General features: G+C 43.5%; 1 protein-coding gene and 1 non-coding gene across 2 annotated transcripts in view; both read left to right on the forward strand.

Moving 5' to 3' along the window:
- Nucleotides 1-25211, forward strand: part of CRB1 (crumbs cell polarity complex component 1) — a 142126-nt gene that overhangs the window by 4641 nt on the left and 112274 nt on the right. The gene's annotated exons all lie outside the window — the stretch shown is intronic.
- LOC129331538 (U6 spliceosomal RNA) lies at nucleotides 10308-10416 on the forward strand. Its single transcript, XR_008597191.1, has one exon. It is a non-coding gene; the product is annotated as a U6 spliceosomal RNA (small nuclear RNA).

The following is a 25211-nucleotide window of genomic DNA, read 5'->3' on the forward strand; positions in this document are numbered from 1 at the left end:
GGGGTGGGTGCACATGGTCCACAGTGCACTGCACGGCTCCTGCCTTTCCCATGCCTTTTGCCACAGCTGGCAAGGGAGGGATAGTGGGGGGTGGAGGCTGGGAGCAGGGAATACCCTGAACCCAATGGGATCCCTCTGCTGAAGTCCCTCCCCTCCCCAAACCCCTTCCCCTGACTCCACATCCCAAATCTCCAGGAATTTCCCAACTTGGAGTTGGCAACCCTAATGGCTAGGGTTGCCAACGTTGTCCTTTTAGGTCTGCCCCCTAGACTTTAATAAAAATTGCCGAAGTGAAGCCACTTACAATTTACTTTCAGTAAGCAGAAAAGCACATCTTACTATATAAATACTAAGCGTATTCCAGACAACTCACTTCCTACCCTGGTGCACCACCAGAGGGTGCTGCTGTGGAGGGATGACCAGGCGAGGCAGTCTGTCCCTCAAGAGAGCATGCTGTGGCAGGAAGCCCAGGCTGGAAGCAGGCATGGAGCAGGTGTCAATGCCTGCCCCTCACCTTCACGCAGCTGGGATCAGGAGCGGAGCAGGGGCAATACCCACCCCTGCCTTCACCCACCTGAGATCAGAAGTGGAACAGGTGACAAAGCCCACCCACCCCTTCACGCAGCCAGGATCTGGCATGGAGCAGCTGGTAATGCCTGCCCCCCTTCACCCAGCTGGGATCAGGAGGGGATCAGGTGCTAATGCGTGCCCCCCCAACCTTCCCCAACTGATATGAGGAGTGGAGCTGGTGGCAATGCCCACCCCCCATCTTCACCCAGATGGAATCAGGTGCAGAGTAGAAGGCAATTCCCCTCTCCCCTTTCAACCTGTCGGAATTAGGTACAAAACAGGCAGCAATGCCCTCCCCCACTTCTAACAGCCGAGATCAGACGTGGAGTAGGCAGCAGTACCTGCCCCCCCCCTCACCCAGATGGAGTCAGTTGCAGAGCAGGCAGCAATCCCCACCCCCCATTCACCCAGCCGGGATCAGGAGCAGAGCAGTTGGCAATGTCTGCCCCCCTCTTCACATGGTCAGGATCAGGCGCGGAGCAGTTGGCAATGCCCACCCTCCCTTCACCCTGTTGGAATCAGGTGCAGAGCAGGAGGCAATGCCCATCCCCCCTTCACTGACCAGGATTAGGAGTGGAGCATGAGGTAATGCCCACCCCCCCTTCACCCAACTGGTCACGGAGGAAGAGGCAATGCCTGCTTGCTCGCCCTCCCCTTTGTACAGCCTGTTGTATTTTTTCCACAACAGGCTTTGTTACTAGTGGGATAGAAATCAGTAGATTTTGCCATCTGGATGCTTTCTTTTGCTCCAAACAATTTCATATATTAGGATGAAACAGGTTTCATTAGTTTTTCCAAAGGAAAGTAGATCCAGAGAAGCTTGGAAGTGAAGTACTATAGTTTTCTGTAGGAAGGTGCAAACAGTGGGCTTCACCATAAATATTTGTGTGTTTGGAATAGAAAAATAAACCCCAAATACCAAGAATTGTAGTGATTAACAAATGGGTACCCACAAGGATTTGCGGGGCCACCTTATTTCCCTCTCCCCCATCATGTCCTTTCCCTTCCCTACCACCCATAGCCTCTTCCCCTTTTCCTGCTCTTCTTCCCACCCATTTTCTCCCTCCCCCCAGCACCTTCTCTCCTATAGCCCAGTTACATGATGCCAGCTGAACAGAGCCCAGATACATGGTAGGGCACCTGCAAGGACTTGCATGGGGTACTTCATATTCCCCTGTATCCCCTTCCCCACACTATTTCTTCTTTCCCTCCTACTGGCAGCCTCCATATGCTAACCTTTCCTGACATTCTTCTCTCCTACAAACCCACTAAACTTTTTTATCTGCTGCCATCTTCACCTATAGTTATTATTTATTTACTTCATTTATATGCAGCCTTTTTCTACAATGGAGACCCAAAGCAGCTTACATCATTCTCTTTCCCTCCATACTATCCTTATAGCAACGCTGAGAGGTATGTTAGACTTAGAGTATGTGACTGGATCAAAGTGACCCAGTGAATTTCCACAGTAGATTGGTGATTTGAACCTAGGTCTTCCAGATTCTACTCTGAAACTCTAACCACTACACTACAGTGGCTCTTGTAGGGAGGCACTGCTGTTGGAACAATAGTAAGCAGCCACGCCTGGGTGAGTCATGCAAGTGGAATCAAGTCACCCAGTGATTGCTTCTAGGCCTGGTCCCAATGAGCCTTCCCTCAAATGCCTAAACAGCACTGGAAAGGGCCCTGCTCCCTCCCCCTGCCTTTTACTGACAGAAATCCATCCTGGGATACTGGCTAAACTGTTACAGTTGCCTAGCAACAGCTACTGAGGGTATCTGGTTAAAGCTACAGGTATGCCTTTTATTATTTTGGGTTTTTTTTAACCCCCTAATATATATTTTTTTAGATTTCAGATTTTTCTGCAAACCTAGGATATTTTTCAGGTGTATAGGAAGATCTGTCTTGTCCATTCATGGCTCCAATCTCCGGATTTAAGCATCCTCAGATCAGGGCCACTTGGCTATTAGTATATAAAACAATTACATAACTGAAACAAGTTCTGGGTGTTGTGAAACATATTTACTTCTGCAACCACAAATGAAGATTTGTAGGGTGTCATTTTGCTATCCAAAATATAGTTGAACCTGGCTTGGGTAGTGAATATCTCACAATACAACATAATTATGAGTTTTTCCACAGTTAAAGGCATGATAAGACTCTTAAACAGTTGGCAACCTTTTCAGAATATACTGTTCTGAGCCATCAGTAGATAGGACAAGAGAACATTAATGCTGCAATTGTCACATCTGTGCTGCGTATAGATGTAAGAACTGTAAAATATTCTGATATCTTTTGTGCGGTCTATATAGTATTCCTGGTTCAATCTCCTATTCAGGGCAACTTGAACATTATAGAATAAACTTCTTATAATGAAACCTATTTTTAAGTCTGGTTTTCCCTTTGAGCTTTGAACATCGAGTATTCCCCACCTCCTCATAAATGGACTTTTCTTTCCTTGAAGGACCATTCCTGTTGTTCTGCAACTGCCTCATTAATGTCTAATTATTGTGGTAAGATAAAAGCTCTGCTTACAAAGGGATTCATAGATTTGGGGTGGGGGGAGAGATAGCTGATGGATGCCCTTTGCTCATGAAGAAGATGGAAAGAACCAGCAGCTCCCCAGCAATGGCAGGGAGGCTGGTATTGTTTGGCTGATGGACTCCTGAGAGATCTGGTGCTTCAGCCAACCCTCATTAGCTAGCTGCAGAATGAAGTGCCAGCTAGGAAGATATTCAGTGGGTCAGGAATGTTCCTGTAGGGAAACTGGCTGCCCTTTTTAAATCCTCAGCACAAAGGGCTGTATGTCCTCAGATAACATCTCAAATTCAGAAGGAAAAAATTATTTCCTTTCTCTCTTTTATTAACCCTTTTGCTCATTTATTAACACAGATAATAAGATACCCCCAAAAGCACAGCTGTTTGTTACCCTTCCATTAATAGCATCTGTTTCTGTTACATACAAACAACATACATACAAACAAGATTTCTGTTACATACAAACAACATACAAACAACAAATATTGTGCGGTCCTATTGGAAGGCAGCTACTTTGAGGGGTTACAAACTGACCTTCCCAATGTCCAATACCCACCAAATTTGCAGGGGACATAGTCCTCACGGTCCTCCAAAGAGCCCCCAAGTTTCAGAGAGATTGCACCCTGGGAAAGGCATGATGCATGGGTCCCCCCCTTTTGCTGTCATTTTCTCTTCACAGGGCAAAAATGGGACTCTCTGCTGGAAGTACTTTGATAGGTTAAAGCTAGAAGGAAAGCCAGAAGGAGTTCAGAGAGTTCAGTCCCTGCCTCTGTTGCCAGGGGAATTGATTGAAAGGCACCAGATTGTCTGGCTTGATGAACGGCTGACAAAGGCAACAAACGAGGCTTGCAACTACCACTTGTTCATTTAGAATGGGGCCTCATGAACGGCTTGTTCGTGAACAGACAAAGGGCTGTTCTTGGGTTTTTTCTATTCATTTGTGCCCATGTCTAGTTAGGAGCAGGGCTTTTTTTCAGCAGGAACACGGTGGAACGGAGTTCCGGCACCTCTTGAAAATGATCACGTGGCCGGTGGCCCCACCCCCTGATCTCCAGACAGAGTGGAGTTTAGATTGCCCTCAGTGCAGCAGCGCAGAGGGCAATCTAAACTCCCCTCTGTCTGGAGATCAGGGGACGGGGCCACTGACCACATGACCATTTTCACCAAGGGCGATTTAAACTTTAACCCCCCCTTGTTCCAGCTGACCCAAAGTGACATCATTGTGCGGTCCTTTGTTCTGTCACTGAGCTCCACCACCTCTTTTCCCAGAAAGAAAGCCCTGGTTAGGAGAATGACGTAAGTACCTTTGGTTGTCCGATGAGGAGAAGGACAGAGTATAAATGAAGTAAATAAATAACTAAATCCTTGTGTAGAAAGAATCTATAACCTTAGAAATTAAATCTTTTAAAAACCGTTTGGAAATGGACTTGACCAGCAAATGGGATTGACTATCACCTCTGCTGTATATATTTACAAACACCGCCCACCAGCCTTGTCTGCAGATTTACCCATCAGTCAATGCAACAATTCCTGCCTACTTTGAGTACCAGCATGCCGCTCATTCTTCTCAATCACCAAGTCCAATGACCATAAAGAAGCCCTGCTGCAGGGCATTTACATGAAACCCCAATATTCCAAACATTCACACACCTTGTGCATTCCACTGTATGTTCACTTTTCCTCCATAAGGTAGCATATCAGCAAGCCTGTTGAGTAGGTTAAGCAGAGAATGAGATACTTGCCCATGGTCATGGATGAAATGGGATTTGAACCCACATCTCCCTAGTCTAAGTTCATCATTGTATCCAATACTCAGTTTCTTACATGAAGCTATGCAGATCTGTGCTCAACAGCATGACTCAAAACTTCAACAGAATCAAATGCTCTTAATACAACTGGATCTGTAATACAATGCAGTCACATTTTCTGCTCTGTATTATCTGTGCCTTATTATTTTGAACTGTATATTTTTGCAGTAAAATGAAAAACCATTGTAATCCTGGGTAATAATAATATTATAATAACTGTGCTTATATACCACTCTTCTGGACAGATTGGTGCCCCACTCAGAGTGGTGAACAAAGTAAGTATTATTATTATCCCCATAATACAGCTGGGGAGCTGGGGCTGAGAAGTGTGGCTTACCCAAGGCCACCTGCAGACCGCATGGCAGTAATGGGAGTCAAACTAGCAAAGTGCTGACTTGAAACCCAGCCATTTGACCCCTATGCTACAGCATCCATTTGGTGATATCAGCACATTAAAACCATAGCCAGCATGTATGACAATCTCATCCCACCTCCTGTAATTCTAGTATAAGGGTGCCATTTCTCCAAGAGTGAATCTCCCATATAATTACTTCCTTCCCAAACATATGTACTTGGTCCACAAACTTGGTATGCCAAAATTTCTTTTGTGGTTAATATAGTTTTTTTGTCCAATATTTTGCCAAAAGAAATTGAGTGGCAGCCATTAAACTCCCAACAAAAGCTAATTTTATACAATTATATTACCCTTCAGTTAACCCAAAAGATTTACATTATGCTTAGTGGTCTTTATGAGCCTTATAATGTCCTTAATGCTTCCAGAAAACTTGTGCCTACTTGAAATTCTGTCATACAAACAAAAAACCATCAGCTGATTCCACTCCAGAATCTACCTGTAGATTCCATACATTTACCCTATCTTAACCAGAGTGTAATACCATTGGTATCATACCCTCTAGTAGTTTCCATCTGTGTCTAGCCAGGACTAGACATGGGAATGAACAGCATTACGAACAGGAAAAAACCACGAACAGCCCAATCTGCAGTTTTTGAGCAAGCTGTTCGTGAGGCCCCATCCTAAACGAACAGATGGTGGTTAAAAGCCTTGTTCGTTGCCTTCGGCAGCCGTTCAGCAAGCCAGACAGTCTGGCACCTGCTGCAATCAATCCCCTTGGCAACCAGAGGGAGGGAGGGACTGAACTCTGTCTGAACTCCTTCTGGCTTTCCTTCTGGCTTTAACCCTTCGAAGTACTTCTAGCAGAGAGTCCCATTTTTGCCACTGTGAAGAGAAAATGACAGCCAACAGGGAGACCCGTGGATCATGCCTTTCCCAGGGTGCAATCTCTCTGAAACTTGGGGGCTCTTTGGAGGACCGTGAGGACTCTGTCCCCTGCAAATTTGGTGGGTATTGGACATTGGGAAGGTCAGTCTGTGGGATGTTTAAAGGGTCCTGCTTCTTGCACGTGGCAGGAAATGGCCCTTTAAACTATCAGCTGGTAGGCGGCAGGGGGGAATCCCCTGATTCCACTCCAGTGGGTGGTTCTGGGTGGTTCTGGCCCCCATGAACAACGAACATGTCTGGGAACAGTCCATGTTCGTTGTTCGTTGTTCATGGATGGCACCGAACGACAAACAGGGTGTTTGGGGGTTTTTTTCCGTTCGTGCCCATGTCTAGCCAGGACCCTGAAACAGTATTACATATATAAACTTCTTGTTTGTCTGAAACCATAGCTTACACATTGTTCTCCCTCTGGCTTTGTTTAAATCCTTGTGTTTCAAATTCTATAAGAAATGCGTATGAGATAGGAGACCTTTCTGATTTTATTGGGGGGAGGGGAATTAATAGCCTTGCAAATGCACCTCTTGAACATTTAAACAAATTAGAAGTTGGAATGAATTCAGCGATTATTACCCTAGAATAACAGCAGCCAGACTGTTATTTCCCCATGGACATCCATTCCCTCCTCAAGGGGCTTGGCTGGACTCCTAGAAAAGAACTGGAGCATTTTTGATGCTATGCAGACGTCACTGTTAATGGTCCTGAACACTTCTCAGTGCCTTAGGTATATGATTGTGCTTAAAATTCTCTGATAGAATAAAGAGAATGTGTTTGCTAGCATTTCATGTGTCTGCTTCAATTCTATGGAACATGCACGCAGCCGGGGTTCTTCAAGGGTGGGAGAACAGCAGGGAGGCTGAAACAGTCCCTTGTTTGAATGTTAAAAGGAATATTCCCCAAAGCATTGTTTCATCAGCTGTTGGGAAAAAAAATTCTACTCCTTTTATCATTTCCACTTTGCTTCATTTCTTGAAGTAGGAGAGTGCATCAGTGCAGTGCATCACTACAGGGACAGGTGATCGCCTTGTAAAAGTATCCAGTTTTGTGTCGGGGAAGCTTGGTGGATATATTGTCTGTAGAGACTCAGGATTCAAATCATTTGTCTAAATTGTAGCATCAGGACTTAGTTTTCTGACCCCATTTTTCACTTTTAAACTGCAGTATAACATTGTGTAAATATATATTAACAGCATATGAGTTTATCTGGAATGCATCAAATTGGAATATCAGAACTTGGAGAGATCTGCATGCAGGCAACAACTCTTCTCTGTTGTTTAATCCTAGCATCTGGAAATCAGAGATAAAATGCCTCGGAACATGGAACATTTTAGCCATTATAGCTAGAAGAAAAAAAATTCTGTTTCAATTTTTATGTAGGATCTGGGAGGTTCTGAACCAACTATGCACCGTTACTGGGTTTTTTTCCATCTGGGGCACTGTCAGTTCTGATCTACACTGTTTGGTTTTTTTGTTATCGTGAGTTTCAGATCTGATCTTTGCAACGAGGGCTTCCAGGTTTTTGAGGACAGCTGTTTTTTGCACTTAATGTCTCCCAAATCACACAGAACTAGGGTTCTCATTCCCCCCCGGGGGGGGGGAGACATGGGAACGGGTCAAGAACCCCCTGGAGTGCGCTTTTGCACGCTGTGGAATGCTTCTGCATCACACCAGAAATGACATCATTCTCAGCACAATATGAAAGCTTTGATTTGGTAAATTGCTAGATTTTTGGTAAAATGCTAGATTGGGGGCTGATTTTAACCAAATCAGCCCCTGGCACAACTCTGAGCTTCTGCATCATGCCAAAAATGAGCTAAGTTCTCCCATCATGTTCTCCTCCCAACCCCCCATATCCCAGTTTGAGTCCCAGGGGACCTGGCAGCCCTACACAGAATATAGTCCTCCCTCTAAACCATCAACCCACTGACATACATTGCACACACCTCTCCTTCATGAACCCTTTGCAGCTTGTACTTAGATTGTCTGATTACTACTGCAGCACCCTCTCACAATCTCTCTACCCTGGTCCTTACTACCTGGACTTTCCCCCCTGCATTTTTCTAACTGTTTCCGCCCAAGTGGGTGTGATCAGTGATCTATACTTATCAGTCCCTCTGACAACCTGGACCCGCATTGAATCAGCAAAGCTGAGAATGAAAAAGGAGGAGGTAGCTGGATACACTGGGGTACATTCAGCACTTCTGGAGAATGTGGAAGCTTTGTTGTGTATTTTTCTTTGTGCTGTTGTTCTACAACCATTGTGTTTACCAGTACTTTGTATGCATAAGAAAAAAACAATAAAATGATGGCAGTGGGAAAGAAAAAAGGGGGAGGGAGCTTTTCTCACCCCTTATCTTCATGTTGGGAAAAGCTTTACTGTTACCCCCTTTCTTTCGTGCATCTCAGATACAGGAGCAAGTGCAGAAGAGAAAGTGCCAATTCTAAACACAGGTTTTGTTTCTAGGGTCCAATTTAGTTACTATTTTGAAATCTAAGCCTAGATAAATACACCCACCTAGTTTTCCAAGGGAATTGCCCTTGGGGCAAGCTGGGCAGGATAAAACTGAATCCTGACTTGATGGACATGAAGCTGGTGGGGAAGACTTATGTCTAGGAGGGCATTATGCTTGCCACTTTTGATGGGGTACAGCTGGCCTTCACTGATGCAGTTATGAGTCTGGGGGTTATACTGGGCCCAGCATTACTGCTGGCAAAGCAAGTTAATGCAGCTGTGAAAAATGCTTTTCTCCATCTTCACTTGGCTCCTTTCTTTGACCTATTCACCTGGATCCATGCAATGGTAACCTCAAGACTTGCCTATTGGAATGAGCTCTACACGAGTCTGGCCTTGACAATTTGGTAACACCAGCTGGTTCAGAACACCACAGCTTGATTGCTATCGGGAACGAGCTGAAGTATGCATATTGCATCTGTTCTATATTACCAGTTGATTCCTGGCTCAACTGAAGGAACTGGTTATTACTTATAAGGCCCTTCATGGCACTGGACATTCGTATCTGCAGGACCCTGTAATGATTTTAAGTGTGTGTGTATCTTTAAATGCTTGGCGTGGTATAGATGAAGAGTGGGGGTGAAAGAGAGGGATAAGTGAGTGGTATGATTGGTTGATGACTGAGTGTGTGGGCGGAGTGAATGCTGTTTTAGACTGAGAGCGGAGAGAAAATATTCAGTCAGGGCAAGAGAGGCAAGATTTGTGCAGCTTGAGCTTGTGTATGTTGTCTGAGAGAAATATAACCTGGGCCGTTTTCACATGGCTTACCAGCCTCCGGAACGTTGCACAAAACTCCCAGCATATGGCGTCGTCTTCCATGATTTCACGCAAAACTCCTGGATAACAGCATCTTCCTGGTGTGATTTCATGCGAAAAGACGCTGTCTGCCAGACGTTTTGCACAATGTTCCGGAGGCCGTAAGCTGTGTGAAAATGGCCCTGTGTGGAAGCCTGAACTGTGTGTTTGTGAAAGATCATTCAGTCAGGGAAAAGCAGGCAAACTGTGTCTGAAGCCTGAGGGAAGATCTGTGTGACTGGGTTTAAGTAAAGTAACTTTAAGAATTGAGAACTACTCTTTTGAAACCATCAAGTTTTAGAAATAATGTGAAACCTATACGCTTCTTATAAAAAATAAGTTTACTTTGTGTTTTTTTTTGATATCCCAGAGCATCTATCATTCCTATATCCCATTCCTTTCCTCGGGGTCACATAGTACCACAAAAAAGCCTGACCCTTGGGCATGTTACTAAAAGGAGAAATTTAAGTTATTCTGGACCTTAATTCCTAGCGGCAGCAATCTACCAAGAGGGGGGCAAGAATAAAAAGGCTTAAAGACCAAATCTACCCAAGAGAAAAAAGGGTCATAACAGACCCTCTCTACTGTTAAGCTCCACTATGACAGCTTCGCTCATCTGAGCAAAGCCTTCTGAAGGTGCCACCCTGCAAATGGGAAAGAACAACAGCTGCCCATGCCCAAGCTTTCTCTGTTGTGGCCCCAACTTTGTCGAATGGCCTGGCTGAGATGTCAGGAAGGCTCTCACACTTTTATCATTTTTCAAAATGTGTAAAACAGAGTATTCAGTGTGCTCATTTTGGCAGCACATATACTAAAACTGGAGCAGTACAGAGAAAATTAGCTTGGTCCCTGTGCAAGGATGACATGCAAAAAGAATGGTTCAGCAGCACATTTTTACAAAGGGAATTGAAATGTAAACCAGAATAGTGTAGGGGGGCCTTTTTAATGTTGGGAATAGGGTGGTAGTTTTACTTTTTTGTGAAGATTTTAGGCAATTTGCTTTGCTTTTCTCCCCCACACTGCATTGTGTAATAGTTATACTGTTTTACTTTGTTCTTCTCTAATGATGTAAGCCAGTTTTGCTGTCTATTGCATGTGTTATACTGGACTTTATTAGTGGTTTGTATAATTCTTTAGCTTGTCTCTTGAGTCTCAAAAAGAAAGGCAGATGATAAATGAAATCAATCAATCAATAGATAGTTTGATTGATTCTGACTGCAGACAGTCAGAAGCCAATGCAACTTAAGGGGTGCCTAAAATCCTCCTGTCTAACCCGCCCCCAATTTCTAAATTTTTGTAGTTCAGCCTTCCCATGAAGTATCACTGCTATAGTACAAATCCACTTCAGTAAATAGTGTCCTTTATAATATCCAGGCACAGAGATTTCAGGGGGCCTAGGCTAGAATAACTCTGCATGTGACTGCACTGTTATATCTATACCAGGGCTGGAACATATTGGGGGAAGGGCACTTTGTTTTGTATAAAGCTTAGCTGTCATAGATTGCCGTGATCCATGGAAGGGCCTGCTGGCCAAGCTACATAACTGTGCTTCGTTTCACAACCAATGGGATGCAGTAGATACTTTGGAGTTATGTTATTCACTTATTTCTATCAACAAATTGATGCACAAGATGTTTGGTTCAGACATCCAAGAAACTGATTTGCCTGCTGCGTTTACAGCCTTGGACATCTTTTCTTTGGTTGTGAATTAGCTTGCGGTGAAAAATGTTATTCTGTGTCTTCACGGGTGACTGCCTTCTTTCTGCAATCTATAGTTCACAATTGCATTTTCTGAGGTTACCGTAGGCATAACATTATGCACTTACAATAAGTTTGGCTTCTGGAAAATAAACCTTGACACATGTACAGACACAAAATCATTTGAGGACAGGAGAACTGACATAAAACAGGCAATAGGGAAATAATGTATGTCTTTTTGTTCAAAACAAACCCATTACTGTGACAGCAGTATATAGCTTGAATTTCAGCCTGTTTAGCAGAAAAGCTTCTTCCACTGTTCTCGGACTTACAAAATATAGACGTAAAAATATTTGGCTCAATTTATTTAACCAGTTAATATATGTAATACTGAGTCGCACAGAAGTTGTTATGAGGTTTAGGAAACTGTTAAGCTTAGTCAGACCAATGGTCAATTTTGGTCAATACTGGTAACAACTCTCTAGGGTCCCACACACAGGTGTCTTTAATTCCCATCACCTTTGAATTAGCGACACTAAGGATTAAATCTAGGGCCTTTTGTATTACATACAAAACTGTAGCTCCAAAGCCTTACATTTAATAGAACTGAAACCAACTGGGGTGAGTGTGGAGGGGAGGGATGTTTTACAGGAACTCTTTTAGCATGTGATTGCAAAATGTTCAAATGTATAATATTCTGGGAGTCAATAAGGTGTAGTTGTTAGAGTGTCAGGCTAGGATCTGGCAGACTCAAGTTTGAATCTGCACTCTGCCATGGAAACTTGCTGGGTTACTGTGGGCCAGTCACACTCTCTCAGCCTAACCTACCTCACAGGGTTGTTGTGAGCATAAAAAGAGTGGAGAATGATATAAGCCACTTTGGATCCCCACGGGGGGAAATGGTGGAATATAAATGAAGTGCCCTGATGCAGATGGCCCAGACTAGCCTGATCTCATCAGATGTTGGAAGCTAAGCAGGGTTGGCCTGATTAGTACTTGCATGGGAGACCACCAAGGAAGTCCAGGGCCTCTACACAGAGGCAGGCAATAGCAAACCACCTCTGTTAGTCTCTTGCCTTGAAATCCCTACAAGTTCCTCATAAGTTGGCTGTGACTTGACAGCACTTAACTCCCATAAATGAAGTAATTGCATAAAATATTCCCCTAATTCAGCCCCCCCCCCCCCTATTTCCAATGTATGGATGATGTCAAACCTAGAAAACGGATTATTTTGGTGCCTCAGGATTCATCTAGAAGACTTGCAGTGCAATCCTAAGTAGAGTTACACCATTCTAAGTCCACTGATTTCAATGGACTTAGAAGGGTGTAACTCTGCTTTGGATGCTATGTGTATTTTCAAACTCAAGCTTTAGAAAGCTGGCGGAGTATCATCATAGGAGACAGTCATAGCATGGACTCCAGCCACATGACTCTGAACCTCTAGTTTTTAATTCCAATGGAAAAGTAAAAATAGAAGGTACCTCTAAAGATAAAGACGGAAAGGGCCTTAAGCCACAATGTTGCACACTACCATTCAAAACACATTGTTAATTTTGTGTGAAATATAGGAGTGTGCACCCTGAAAATATTTGGGTTTACCCAAAGCAAGAAAAAAAATTGGGAATATTCAAAACCCGAAGTCGCAAGCTGCTTCTGATTCGGGTATTTGAATCGCTTTGGTATGCGCCGTAAAGATTCAGAGCATACCAAAGTGATTCAGAGGAGGAGGCATTCTCCCAGCAGCCCCACCCCCATCCACCCCACCCTTCACCCCCCCTCCACTTAGCCCTCCCATCCCCTCCACTCCACTTACCTGGCTGAGCGGGGGAAGACCAGAGCTGCTGGTGCTGCTGCTGTGCCACTGCCTCCTTGGCCTGTGCAGCCAAGCAGGGCAGCGAGGAGGGACAGAGCCTCCTCCTCCAGCCCTTTCTGCCCCTCAAATGGCTGCTGCGGCGGCTATTTGAGGGCAGGAAGGACCTTCTCTGCCTCCTCCACTGCTGCGCAGCCCCGCAGGGTGACGGAGAGGGCCGAAGCTGCTGCTGCCACCACCGCCATGCCACCTCCTCTGGAGCTGCAGAGGCTCACAGGGTGGCGGGGAAGGCCGGAGCCGCCGCCTCCAGCCCCCCACCTGACAGCTGAATTTTAAAGGAACCTGCCGCTTGCAAGAGGCAGGGAAAGGGGTCTTTAAACTTGAGCCCCGAAGCTTCCCAAAACAACCCAAATGCTTCGGGAAGCTTTGATTCGGGATTTCCGAATCAGGGCCAGCATGCCCGAATCTTTACAGATCGCATCTGATTTGGGTACTTTACTCGAATCGGAAACCCGAAGTGCACACCACTAGTGAATTATCAATACAAAACTATTGGTATGCATGATGTTTTAGAAAGTAACATAAACTCCTTGTCCCAATGTAAATTTAGATAGGGGTGAAGGTTTAGACAAAGATAAGAAGGGATAAATGTTAACAAATGCAGTTATACATACTTAAGTATTGCTTCAGCTGGGAATGAAACTTATGCTTGTGGTGAACTGTGTACTACTGAGGTAACCCATTTACCATGAAGGCTTTGCCCACCCACTACCTTAACGCAGCAGGTATTAGGATCAGAGCAGGTGGAAATGCCCACCGCCCACCTTAACCCAGCTGGGATCAGGAGCAGATCAGAGGCAATGCCCACCCTCCTTCACCTGATTGGGATCAGGAGTGGAGCAGGTGACAATGCCCCCCCCCTGCCTTAACCCAGCCGTTATTAGGAGTGGAGCAGGTGGTAATGCCCATCCTCCACCTTAACCCAGCTGGTATTAGGAGTGGAGCAGGTGGCAATGCTCACCCCCCACCTTAACCCAGTTAGTATTAGGAGTGGAGCAGGTGGCAATGCCCTTCTTCCCTTCACCTAGCTGGGATAAGGAGAAGAGCAGGTGGCAATGCCCACCCTCTTCAACCTACCGGAATAAGCCACTGAGCAGGCGGCAATGCCCACCCCGTCTACACCCTACCAGAGTCAGGAACCAAGCAAAGCAGAGTCAGGAACCAAGCAAAGCCTCCCCCCTCCTTCAACCTGCCGGACTCAGGAGCAGAGCAGGTGGCAATGCCCACACCCCTTTCACCCAGCTGAGATCAGGAGCAGAGCAGGTAGTAAAGCCACCACCCACCTTCACCTGTCAGGATCAGGCACGGAGCAGGAGGAAATGCCTGTTCTTCCCTTCACCCAGCGGGGAGCAGGTGGCAATGTCCACCCCGCTTCACTCAGCTGAGATCAGACTCAGAGCAGTTGGCAATGCCCACCCCCCCCTCTGTCACCAGCTGGAATCAGTGACAGAGGAGGAGCGAATGCTTGCCTACCCGCCCTCCCCTTTCTAGAGCCCATGTTATTTTTTTCCCCACAACGGGCTTTGTTGCTAGTACTTAAATGAAAAGGTCATAGTTGTATGTTACTGTTATGGTGTGTTGGCTGTCACAAAAGTTGGCTCTATGTCAATATCCCCATTTTAATTTCAAAAGGGGGGGGGAGAAATTTTGCAGCAAGGATCAAAGGCTTGCTTTTGGACACATTTGATATTAACTAGCTGGACATTAGCATATTTTAAGAGCATTGGTTGTGCCAGGGATCCTGGAGGGTTTTTGCCTTCCTTTGTGCGTAGAGCCAAGGACACTGGTGATAGCTATGAATTTCCTACATTGTGCAGGGAGTTGGACTAGATGACCCTTGACATCCCTTCTAGCTCTATATTTCTATGTCCTAAGTACCAGACATGTAGATAATCTAGAAGAATAATCATATGTGGGCTAAAATATAGAAATGGAGATTCCCCTTTCCTTAAATTGCTCCATATCACATATCTGTTCTGATTACACATGGCAGATTGGATCAGAAGCTATTTCTCCTGCCACTGTTAGTGGCCCCCAGTGGTTAAGTATGTGCTATGCATCTTCTGGGTGTACGAGATTTATTATACCCTTTTTGGAAAGTATCTCAGAACATTCGAATAAGAACAAATTAGAGAAACTGTTGTCAAACTCAGATTTTACTGCACTACACCAGATAGCGAAATTTTGTGCTCTGATTGTTAAAGCCCATTAGAATGTAGACTTCCATTTTTGGTTGCTTGCTTAGAACTATGCCGACTTCCTGGTTTTTACAAATTTTGATAGCTATTAGGAAATTATGTTTTTAAACTGTATATATTCATATCTTCCATGTTCAAATGGTTATAAAATGTGCACTTAAATTTCTATGGTAAATGTACTGGCTAAGTGCTGTAATAAAGAATCATGTCATGTCATCTTCTGGGTCACATTAGGTGAGGTCAATGCTCAGAGTTATAATATGTTCAAAGCAATCACGCACACACATACAGTACTGCCCAGACCATATGTTTACTCAGAAATAAATCCCATTGCACTGTTCAGAAGTGACTGTGGCAAAGCCCATACTATGCATGCAGAAGGTCCCTGACATCTTCAGCTGAACAGATAGAAGGTTTATGAGATGGACCATGACAAAAACAACAGCTATAGTTAGTCAGAGAAGACCTGTGGTAGAATTTGTTGGAAGAGAAGGATACTGTACTATCTCTTAGGCTCAGATTAAGGGGGACTACAGAGATCCAGGTGACAGATAGGTCAGGACTTGGATATCCTTCCTTTTTACTGCTCTGCTGCTGTCCCTTTGATGTGTAGATTGCTACTCTCAAGGAATCGTCCTTCCAGCTAATGCCTCTCTCTCTGTCCTACATCTCACCACCCTGAGAGCAAGACATATTGTCCTGCATCCTAGCTAGCCAAATAGAACACTATCTCTACCCTATCCTATCTTAAATGGAGTTCCTTTAAATAAAAGACTCATATTTTACAAAAGAGAAAAAAAAGAGGCTCCTTGTAAACTTTATTTCCACAGCACTACCCATTCAGATTCCCTTATGCCAAATGCACTTTACTCAACAGAATTCAGGGAAGGCTTAGAAAGAAGCACAAACTTTTAGCACTTTCTAAGTGGTTTGCCCAAATGTCCGGGTCAGTGATCAGCCCCTCCATACTTCACTCCTGCTTTTTTCCAGTCATTACATGCTTCATTTCTGTTAATCTTTTCTAATTAGTTCTGCTTCTACGGTGAACTCAAAGAATCCCTCCCCCCTATGCTAACACTGAAGGTTTGGCACTCATGCTCAAGGCTTTGATTGCCATTCCATCTTGCAAAAGTTATTTTTCACTCTGTACTCCTGGTGATGAATTTATTTCCAGTTGCCTGGCTAGACTTTCAAACGACATTTCACTAATCACACTTAATTAAAACAGGGAGTGGCAAGAAAGTGAAGCTGAGCTTCCTTGAAAGCTCTGGTTGCTTTCCTTCTCTTTGTACCATAATACTGAACTCAGCTCTGTTTTGTACAGAAAGAAGCTGTCTAGAACAGATGATCTTAACAGGGGCTTAAAAAGCAATTTGTTGAAATAAGCTGCTAGAGTTCAATGTGTTTTTGGTGTCAAAACTTTCTTGAAGGTCAACTCTACTTATTCATCACTTGAACTTGGATGTAAGGATTGAATGAGTGGCATGTCTAGCATTTGAGCCAGATTTTTCACCTCTTTCTTATGTTAAACATCTATCACAAGTGATACTCCCAGATAATGAAAACATGGTACAGTCCAGCACCATGATTCCAACGTAGGTTAGGGTTGCCTGCCTGGAGAAAAATATACTGTCTTTGTAACAGAAGCATAATGGAGTGTTATTTGCCGGGTGATGCTATTTTACCTCCATGCCACAAGAAGCTCCATGCCTCTCTTAAAAGGACAGGACATGTTTTTCCAGTCCTGTTGGCAACCCTAATGTAGATGGAGACTGGCTGCAGTTTGGACTGTTGCTAGATAATCAGTTTGGAACTCCCACTTCCAAATTCTCCAGTTTTTACCCAGATTTGAATCTCCACTTCACCATGGAAGCTTACAGGGTGAGTTTGGGATAGGTAGATGGTTGTGGCAATGTGGGTCATTGAATGAAAAGACCATTGTGTTTTGAATCTTTTTATTGTTTGTATTGTAGATATATGGTGGACTTATTGTATGACTTCTGATGAAGTGAAAATACAAAACAAGTGCTGGCTCCTTGTAGGGTTGTTGGGTTTGTTACCTGGCATGTTGGTTCCACCAATATAGAAAACACATCCAAGAGGTTAACAAGCTTCATATACTTACCTGAGATAGATGATGTTCCCTTCTTTGTCTCGCCGCACCTGCAAAAAGTAAAGACAAAGACTGCATTAAGGGTATCCTATGGACTGTGACATTGTGTCTTTGATGTGTTTTGAATGATATTTTGCATTGTTCAGCTGCTTCATATATACTGTTCACAGACATAGTTTATTGGTCTTCTTCAATTGTGTACTTATTGATATGAGATTCTACACTGTTATAACTATGATATTTATTGATATTTATTAGCACTTTGGCACTAGAGCACTTTATATTTATATATGTAGTAATTGTTTTTTGTTCCCTCAGTGAGAGTTTTTCTCTCACCTTTGGCTTGGGGTTCTATTTGGGGGTTGCTTCCTTGCTTTTTGTTCCATGCCCTAATTGACCCCTGAGAGTATAACATGAAGGAAGGGAGAACTATGATGTCAAATGCTTTGAGTCCCCTATGGAGGAAAATAAGGATATAATAATAAATATATAAATAAATGGGTTTTGCTCAGAATCCTCAGAGAGTTCTGAGGATGCAAAAATAAGAGGATGCAGAAGAAAAGAAGAAAACTCCTCAGAGAGGCCCCAATCCTTAAGTTTTCTTCTGCATCCTCTTATTTTTTCTTACAGCAGCAACATAAGCTGCTTCATCTTGGATGAATTCTAGCAAAGAAGTACACTGGAGAAGTGCAGCTGTTACATTCCTCAGCAATTCTCCCAACCACCCTCAGCGAGGGTACAGCAATTATATTGTCCATCACACTTTATTTTATTTATTTTTATTTACGTCATTTATAGTCTGCCTTTCTCACTGAGACTCAAGGCGGATTACACAGTGGCCGTTTCCACACATGTTGAATAATCCACTTTCAATACGCTTTAGTTATCCTTTAGAAATGGATTTTTTGTTCCACACATGGAAAATCAGTTACAAATGTTCACTAAAGCATATTGAAAGTGGATTATTCAACGTGTGTGGAAACGGCCAGTATGAGGTTAATATAATCAGTATCAAGTACATACATTTCAATACAATCCCATAAGGTAAATATATACAAGTTTAAAGACATAGCATTAGCAAGGATCCAAGACATAGTAGAGAGACTAAAGCAAAACATAATCAGTTCTAGGACTAACATTAGACAGCATGGAGCGATGGTTGTACATCGGAGTACATATTTAAAGCAGCAGATAATATATGAGGCAAAAATGGTGATGAAGTCTATGATCCCCAACTTGTTAGTGAAGCACCTGAGACCCCATCCCTACAATGCAGCCCTCCCATTTGAATAAAAAGCCTTTTTGAATAGTTCGGTTTTGCATTGTTTACAGAAAGCCAGGAGAGTGGGGGCTCTTCTGACTTCCTCAGGCAGGTCATTCCACAGGATAGGGGCCACCACTTACCTTAGTATTTAAAGAGGCAGGGCCCCATGCCCCCTACTCTTTTTCAAAAATAACTGTCTTTTCCCCTGCTCTTCCTCATTAGCATTGATAGGACGCTATCTGTAATTCACCTGTGCAAACAAAGGAAAGGAAGTCTCCCCCCACCCCACTACTTTTGCTGTGGGGGATCTCCAGTCTGCCACAGAACCTCACTGCATAACCTTAAGCCAGTCTTTCTATCATCCTATCATATCTCACAGGGTGGAGATAAAATGGAGGAGGGGAGAAGAATGTTGTAAGTAGAGATGGGCACAATCTGGATTATGATAAAAAAAACCCCACGATAATGGCAATCTCCCAATCATGACCTGGTGGATCGTTGTCTTCCACGGCAAACAATCCAGCAGTCGGGACTCCGGGGCGATCGTGATAGGACCAGGAAGCTAGACATTCAGGCGCCAACAATCTGTTCCCCTGGCAACGGAGGCAGGGGAATGCCTGAGCTCTGTTTGAAACTTGATAATATTTCCCCTAGTGAGGAAAAGCAAACAGTTGAGTGAAAAGGTGGCTTCCTGAGAAAAATATAAGCAAAGTGATTGGGAGAGGAATGGGTTAAGAAGAGAGAGAGAAAACTTTGAGTGTAGCTATCATCAGCAGAAGCTGTTTTGCGCTCCTCCTGAGTTCATTCAGTGCCATTGAAGGAGTTAAGAAGAGATCTCTTCTAAGTGTTAACTCTTTCAAAAAACCCTTGCTTTGAGAGCAGCTATCAAGCTGTTTTGCGCTCCTCTCCTGAGTTCGTTCAGTGTTGAAAGAGTTAACTGAAAAGAGATATCTCTCTCCTCTTGGCTTCTCAGCCCAGTGCCTGCTTTTTGCAAGAAGTTGGTATGTGATTTGATGTTTCATTTGTGTTTTTCCTATTTAAAAAACCATAGGATCTGTGAGGATCCGTGTGGATCCTGGTTTTACTTTCTTCCTGTTTAAAATATGCTTTTGGAAGACTGGCTGCTTGCTTTTAAAATCGGGTGGGATGGAGGATTCTATCCCTGCTTTTTAAAAAAAGCTGGCTGAAACTTGTTGACGGGGTGTCTCTCTCTCTCTCTATTTGGAGAGGCAGGGACGGGTTAAAAACTCCCCCCCCCGCTCTAAGTGTGTGTGTGTGCGTGCGTGTGAGAAAACACCGGGTTAAAAACTTTCCCCCCCTCTGCTCTAAGTGCATGCGTGTGTGTGTGAGAGAGAAAACGTCCCCTCCCTGAGGGGATGCGGCTCGTCGCAGGGTTAAAAACTCCCCCCCCCTGCTCTAAGTGCGTGCATGTGTGTGTGTGTGTGAGAAAACATCCCCTCCCTGAGGGGAGGCGGCTTGTTGCCGGGTTAAAAATTTTTTCCCCATCTGCTCTAAGTGTGTATGTGGGGGGGCGCCCCTCCGATCCCAGATCCCAGATCAGAAACGGGACTTGATTGGAATGAATCGGTGATCTGGGGTCATCACCAGCGTGGATCCACAAACAGCTTGATCGGGTTTTTTTTTGATCGTGCCCATGTCTAGTTGTAAGTCATTTTGGAGAGAAAAGTGTGGTATTTTTATCAAAATAAATGTGTGTGTGTGTGTGTGTGTGTGTGTGTGTGTGTGTGTGTGTGTGTGTGTGTGTGAGAGAGAGAGAGAGAGAGAGAGAGAGAGAGAACAGTGTAATGGCAGTCTGCATCTGAACACCAGGAGAAAGAAATTCTCTGATGGACTTGATGCCTTTTTGCAAAAAAGTGGATGAATAATTTCAAATCCACATACTCTTTTTTTAAAAATTTAAATTTTACTTCATTTATACCATGCCTTTCTCCCCAATGGGGACCCAAGTGGCTTATGCCATCCTCCTGTCCTCAGCACAACTGTGTGAGGTAAGTTAAGCTGAGAGTGTGTGATGGGCCCAACTACCCAAGGTCACCCAGTGTGCTTCCATGACAGAGTGGAGAATTGATCCTGGGTTGCCTAGATTCTAGTCTGTCTCTCTAGCCATTACACCATACTGGTTCTCAAGCAAATCATCCCCAAGAAGGACTACTTAGCATAGTATACGGTCAAGCAAGGAAAACGTTATGCTTGATGACATTTGAACACATGAAGCTGCCTTACGCTAACTCAGACCATTGGCATATACATGTCAGCAGTGTCTACTTTGACTGGCAGTAGGTGTCCAAAGCAGAGGTCTTTTGCATCACCTGCTATCCGATTCTTTCAAACTGGGGATGCTGAAGACTGAACCTGGGATCTGCTGCATACAAAACAGCTTCTCTGCCACTGAGCCACAGTCCCTTCCCATTTGTAGTTGAAACAAATGGCTCGATCACAATGCAACAGAGGGTGAGAAGTGCCTAAAACACACAGATTTCAGTGCCCATTTGTTAAAAGTCCATTGTGTTTGGGTGTGTATAAATTTACCACTCTGGAGTCCGCTTCATTGCTTTATAAATATATGCATTTCTTTTCCAAGACAAGTTCTACTCCCCCCTGACTGCAAATTCGGAAGATTTGAGTTTGAATAGGAGTAGGGGGGGGGGGGGTCTGTTGGCTGACACCAATGAAATTATGAACCTACAATTTATTATAGAAATTTTGCTACTACGTTTCTAACATGTGGATGTCTTTTCTTCATAAAGAAAAGATAGCTGCACATATATACGCATGGAACTTACACTTAAGAAATGAAGACAAACTGCTCATCTGGTTTATGAGGGGTAGGCTAACCTAAATGGTCAGAGAAATGATTCTTTTTTCACACCATCTATTATCCATCTACATGGTACAGCAACATTCATAGTAAAAAAGAATACAAAACTCTTTTCTTTTTTTTTATTCTGCCTATTTTACACATTAGTCAAATTAGCACTGCAGGTAAAATGCACCCCCAAATTGCCACTGTGTTAATAGTACCCTGGAAAATATTGGCTGAAAAACACTTGCATCCATAAAGAGCGTGATTTGTTTTTAAGATTCACCTGCTACGATACAAATTCAAGGATTTACCTGGGTTTAGCAGCAGGGAAAATCGTAGGAAGCTACTGAAGGTTCTCAAATGGATTAAGAGATTAAAGGAAGCCTTTGACTAGATGACACCAGTGTCAACTTCATTTGCTAAACCATTTCACCTGTGACAGACAAAAAGGAAAAGCTGGAATGGAGCTGTGGACTGGATACTTGGGGGTCCTTATCCACAGAGAAGTAGTTCTCAAATTAGAGAACTCTAAATGCATCCTGAAAAAGAAATACATCAAATAATTAAGGATTCCAGTAATCTCAAAGCAGCTGCCTATAAATGAGATTGCCCTGTGCATAATGCACTGCACAAGCTTCATCACCGTCTGATCAGGAGAAGGGTTGCCAACAGACCTGGAGTAAAATGTCCTGTTCCTTTAGTAGAGTCTTGCTATGTGGAAATGGGCGGCTAGAGCTTTTCAGTCCATGTAGGTAAATATCATCACCTGGTAAGCAACACTCCATTAAGCCTCTGTTAAAGGGATGAGTCATTTTTCTCCAGGTATTCGACACCCTCAGGAGGTGTAACCAGGGTACTTGCACAGAGATGTGGGAAGGAACTCCTGAGGATTTTTACCCTTAAGCACTATAATTTTTTTTTTAAAAAAGCTCTTGAACATCATAGAAGTCAACTTTTAGCTGTGCCTCTGACTTTAATTCAGAAGACAAGGACATTTCATTCATCAAAAGTCTGAGAAATTTCTGGTCTATTTGGGCAGACGTAAGTGAAGCTGCAGTTTCTCAGTGTCCCCTTTTCCATGCTACTGTCACATTCTTTCCTTGTGATTTTTTTAAATCTCAGATTTGCTTTCTTGCATTCATATCACCAGTCCCCTACCTGTCTTGTTACTTTTGCCTGCTGCTTTCTTTCAGTAGAAATAGAAGCAAGTCCCCTGACTATTTATTTCATAATCTCATCTCAACACACCCTTCTTTGTCCTTGGCAAACTGCAACAAGTATCTTATGAAGCTACAACGGGCATTTGTAATTAATGATCAGTTGATTGTTAAAAAGTTCTTCAAGCAAGTACGTAAATATCAACATCATAAGTAAAGAGGAGGGACGGAACTGTGGCTCAGTGGCAGAGCATCCGCTTGGCATGCAGAAGGTCCCAGGTTCAGTCCCTGGCACCTCCTGTTAAAAACATCATGAAGGAAGTAATGTGTAAGATCTCTGCCTGAGGCTGCTGCCAATCTGGGAAGACAAAACTGACCTTGATAGACCAATGACCTGATTCAGTATAAGGCAGCTTCATGAGTTCAAGGAGTCTTATAGCATCTTAAAGATTTATTGGGGCACGAGAACATATGTCAAAAGAGGTCTGTTAGTCTTTAAAGTCCTCAAACCTCTCAGATGATGCTGTAACAGATCAACAGGGCTGCTCATCAGAAATTTTAAAACTGTAACAACTGAATCAGCAGCTTTTCTCCACCAGCAACGTAAAATAAAACAAAGCTCAAAGGAAATCCTATTACATTAAAGATTAAACACTCGTCTAAATAAAAGCTTTCAGATCTAGTAAATCTCAGATGGTTATTGATTTCGTAGACAAAGGTCCATAGAAAGGGCGACTTAGTGGTAGAGTGCATGCAAAGCATGCAGAAGATTCAAGTTCAATCCCGGCCAGTGCCAGTTAAAGGATCTCAGATAGATGGTCTTTCTCTATTTCAGAGAGCATTGGACAATGAGACTAGAGGATACTGAGCTAAATGGAGTGGTGATCTGATTCAATAAGGCATCTTTTACAGAGGGTAGCCATGTTTATCTGCAATCGATGCGTAAGGTTTAAGTCCAGTAGTACCTTAAAAGACCAACAAGAGTTTACAGCTTTTGAGAGTCAATCCCACTGGATTGGATATGAGTAGGAATTGAGATCTGAGATTTTAAATCCCAGTTAGAAGGTGAGAGGGGAGTTGCAAAGAAATAATATAGAGGTACAACGTGAAATGTAGGCAGGATCACCATTGGCCAGAAAGCTTGGCCCAGTTCATTGAGTCTTGACTGAGTGGACGAAGGAACAAGTAGGATTCTGGAAGGCCAAACAGCTGCAAGAAGGATGACTGTTCATTTTTCTGGAAGGTGATATGGAAGAATGAAGAATGTGTCTGTATATATCCAGAACAAAACGCCACCTGTGCTCTGAGTCTGGGGAAAGAGTGGCATAAAGGATGAGAGACAAGGCCAAGACACAAGAAAGTCGCTTCATAATTGAAGCTCTTGTCACTGGTGCATTGCAGCTGACTTTCCAGATGTTCTGCTGATGCTGTCTTGTATACACTTCCATGGAGTGGGGGATGAGGAAGGATTCTTCCAAGCGAGTGAGCGCATTGTGCTGTTGAGAGCCAAAAGAGGAGCAAGTGTGAGGCTGCACTGCAGAGGAGCCTGTCACACTGTCACTCTGTTTACTATAATCTGTCTGTTGCTGCTGATATACTTGTAAAATGAAGAAGGCAGGGAGGGACTCCACCCAGATGAAAGAGCAGCTAAGCTGTGGGTGAAAAGGTGCCATGCCATCCTCTGGCCTCATTCTGTTATTGAGGAATAGCCAAATGAAAGCCATTTGAATAACCAGGTTTGTAATTAGACTGTAGAAAACTCTTTCAGCTCTTAACTGCTTCATAACAACATTTTAAAAATTCATCCTTTTTTCAGTTGCACCTGTTACAGTTAACAACATGCTCTGCCTGTTTGGAGGGGCGGGGGTTGCATCTAATTGCATTAGTTCTCATTGAGGCGCATTTGAAAAAAATAATTGGCTATTTCTTACAGAAATTAGAAGGGTTTCTTCCTTTTGTTGCCACTGATGTTGTTGTTGGTTTCCATGGTGATCCTCTTCATTCAAGAGAGAAACCACGCAAATGGTTTCCATGACAACCTTCTAGGATGCTTTGGAAACAGGCCTGGAGTAAATAAGTTCAGAATTTAAGTGACTTGGTGCCCTTACGGACACGCTGTTTGTCCATCAGCATAAGGCACAACCCCAAGACCTGTTCATTTTTTATTTCTCAATACAACTTGTCATTAGCCTTTTGGAAAACATAGGGTGGGTATTCAATCTTTGTCATTCTGCTACTGATTTTCATGTTTTTGTCTGTTTTGTCCTTTGTGTGTTTCTAGTCTCTAAATTCTTAAAACTGGAGATTTTTCTTTGGGTTGCAAATTAAAAGCAACCCTGCATAATGCAGAATGTATGCAAATTTGTTGTGCAGTGTTCCATGTGAAAATATTTGTTATGAAATGCTAAAAAGGGACAACTCAGTCATTGGCATTCAGAAGTAGCCAGGTATTTAGAAGTATCCTGTAGTGCCAAACACAAACACAGCCCAGGCTACTCTTGAATACCACCATGGACATGTGCCTATTCAGGATTAAGGAAAGGAGGTTCCATATTGGCTATGGACAG

This window comes from Eublepharis macularius, chromosome 5 (assembly GCF_028583425.1).
Source record: "Eublepharis macularius isolate TG4126 chromosome 5, MPM_Emac_v1.0, whole genome shotgun sequence".
In the NCBI taxonomy this organism is placed as follows: Eukaryota; Metazoa; Chordata; class Lepidosauria; order Squamata; family Eublepharidae; genus Eublepharis; species Eublepharis macularius.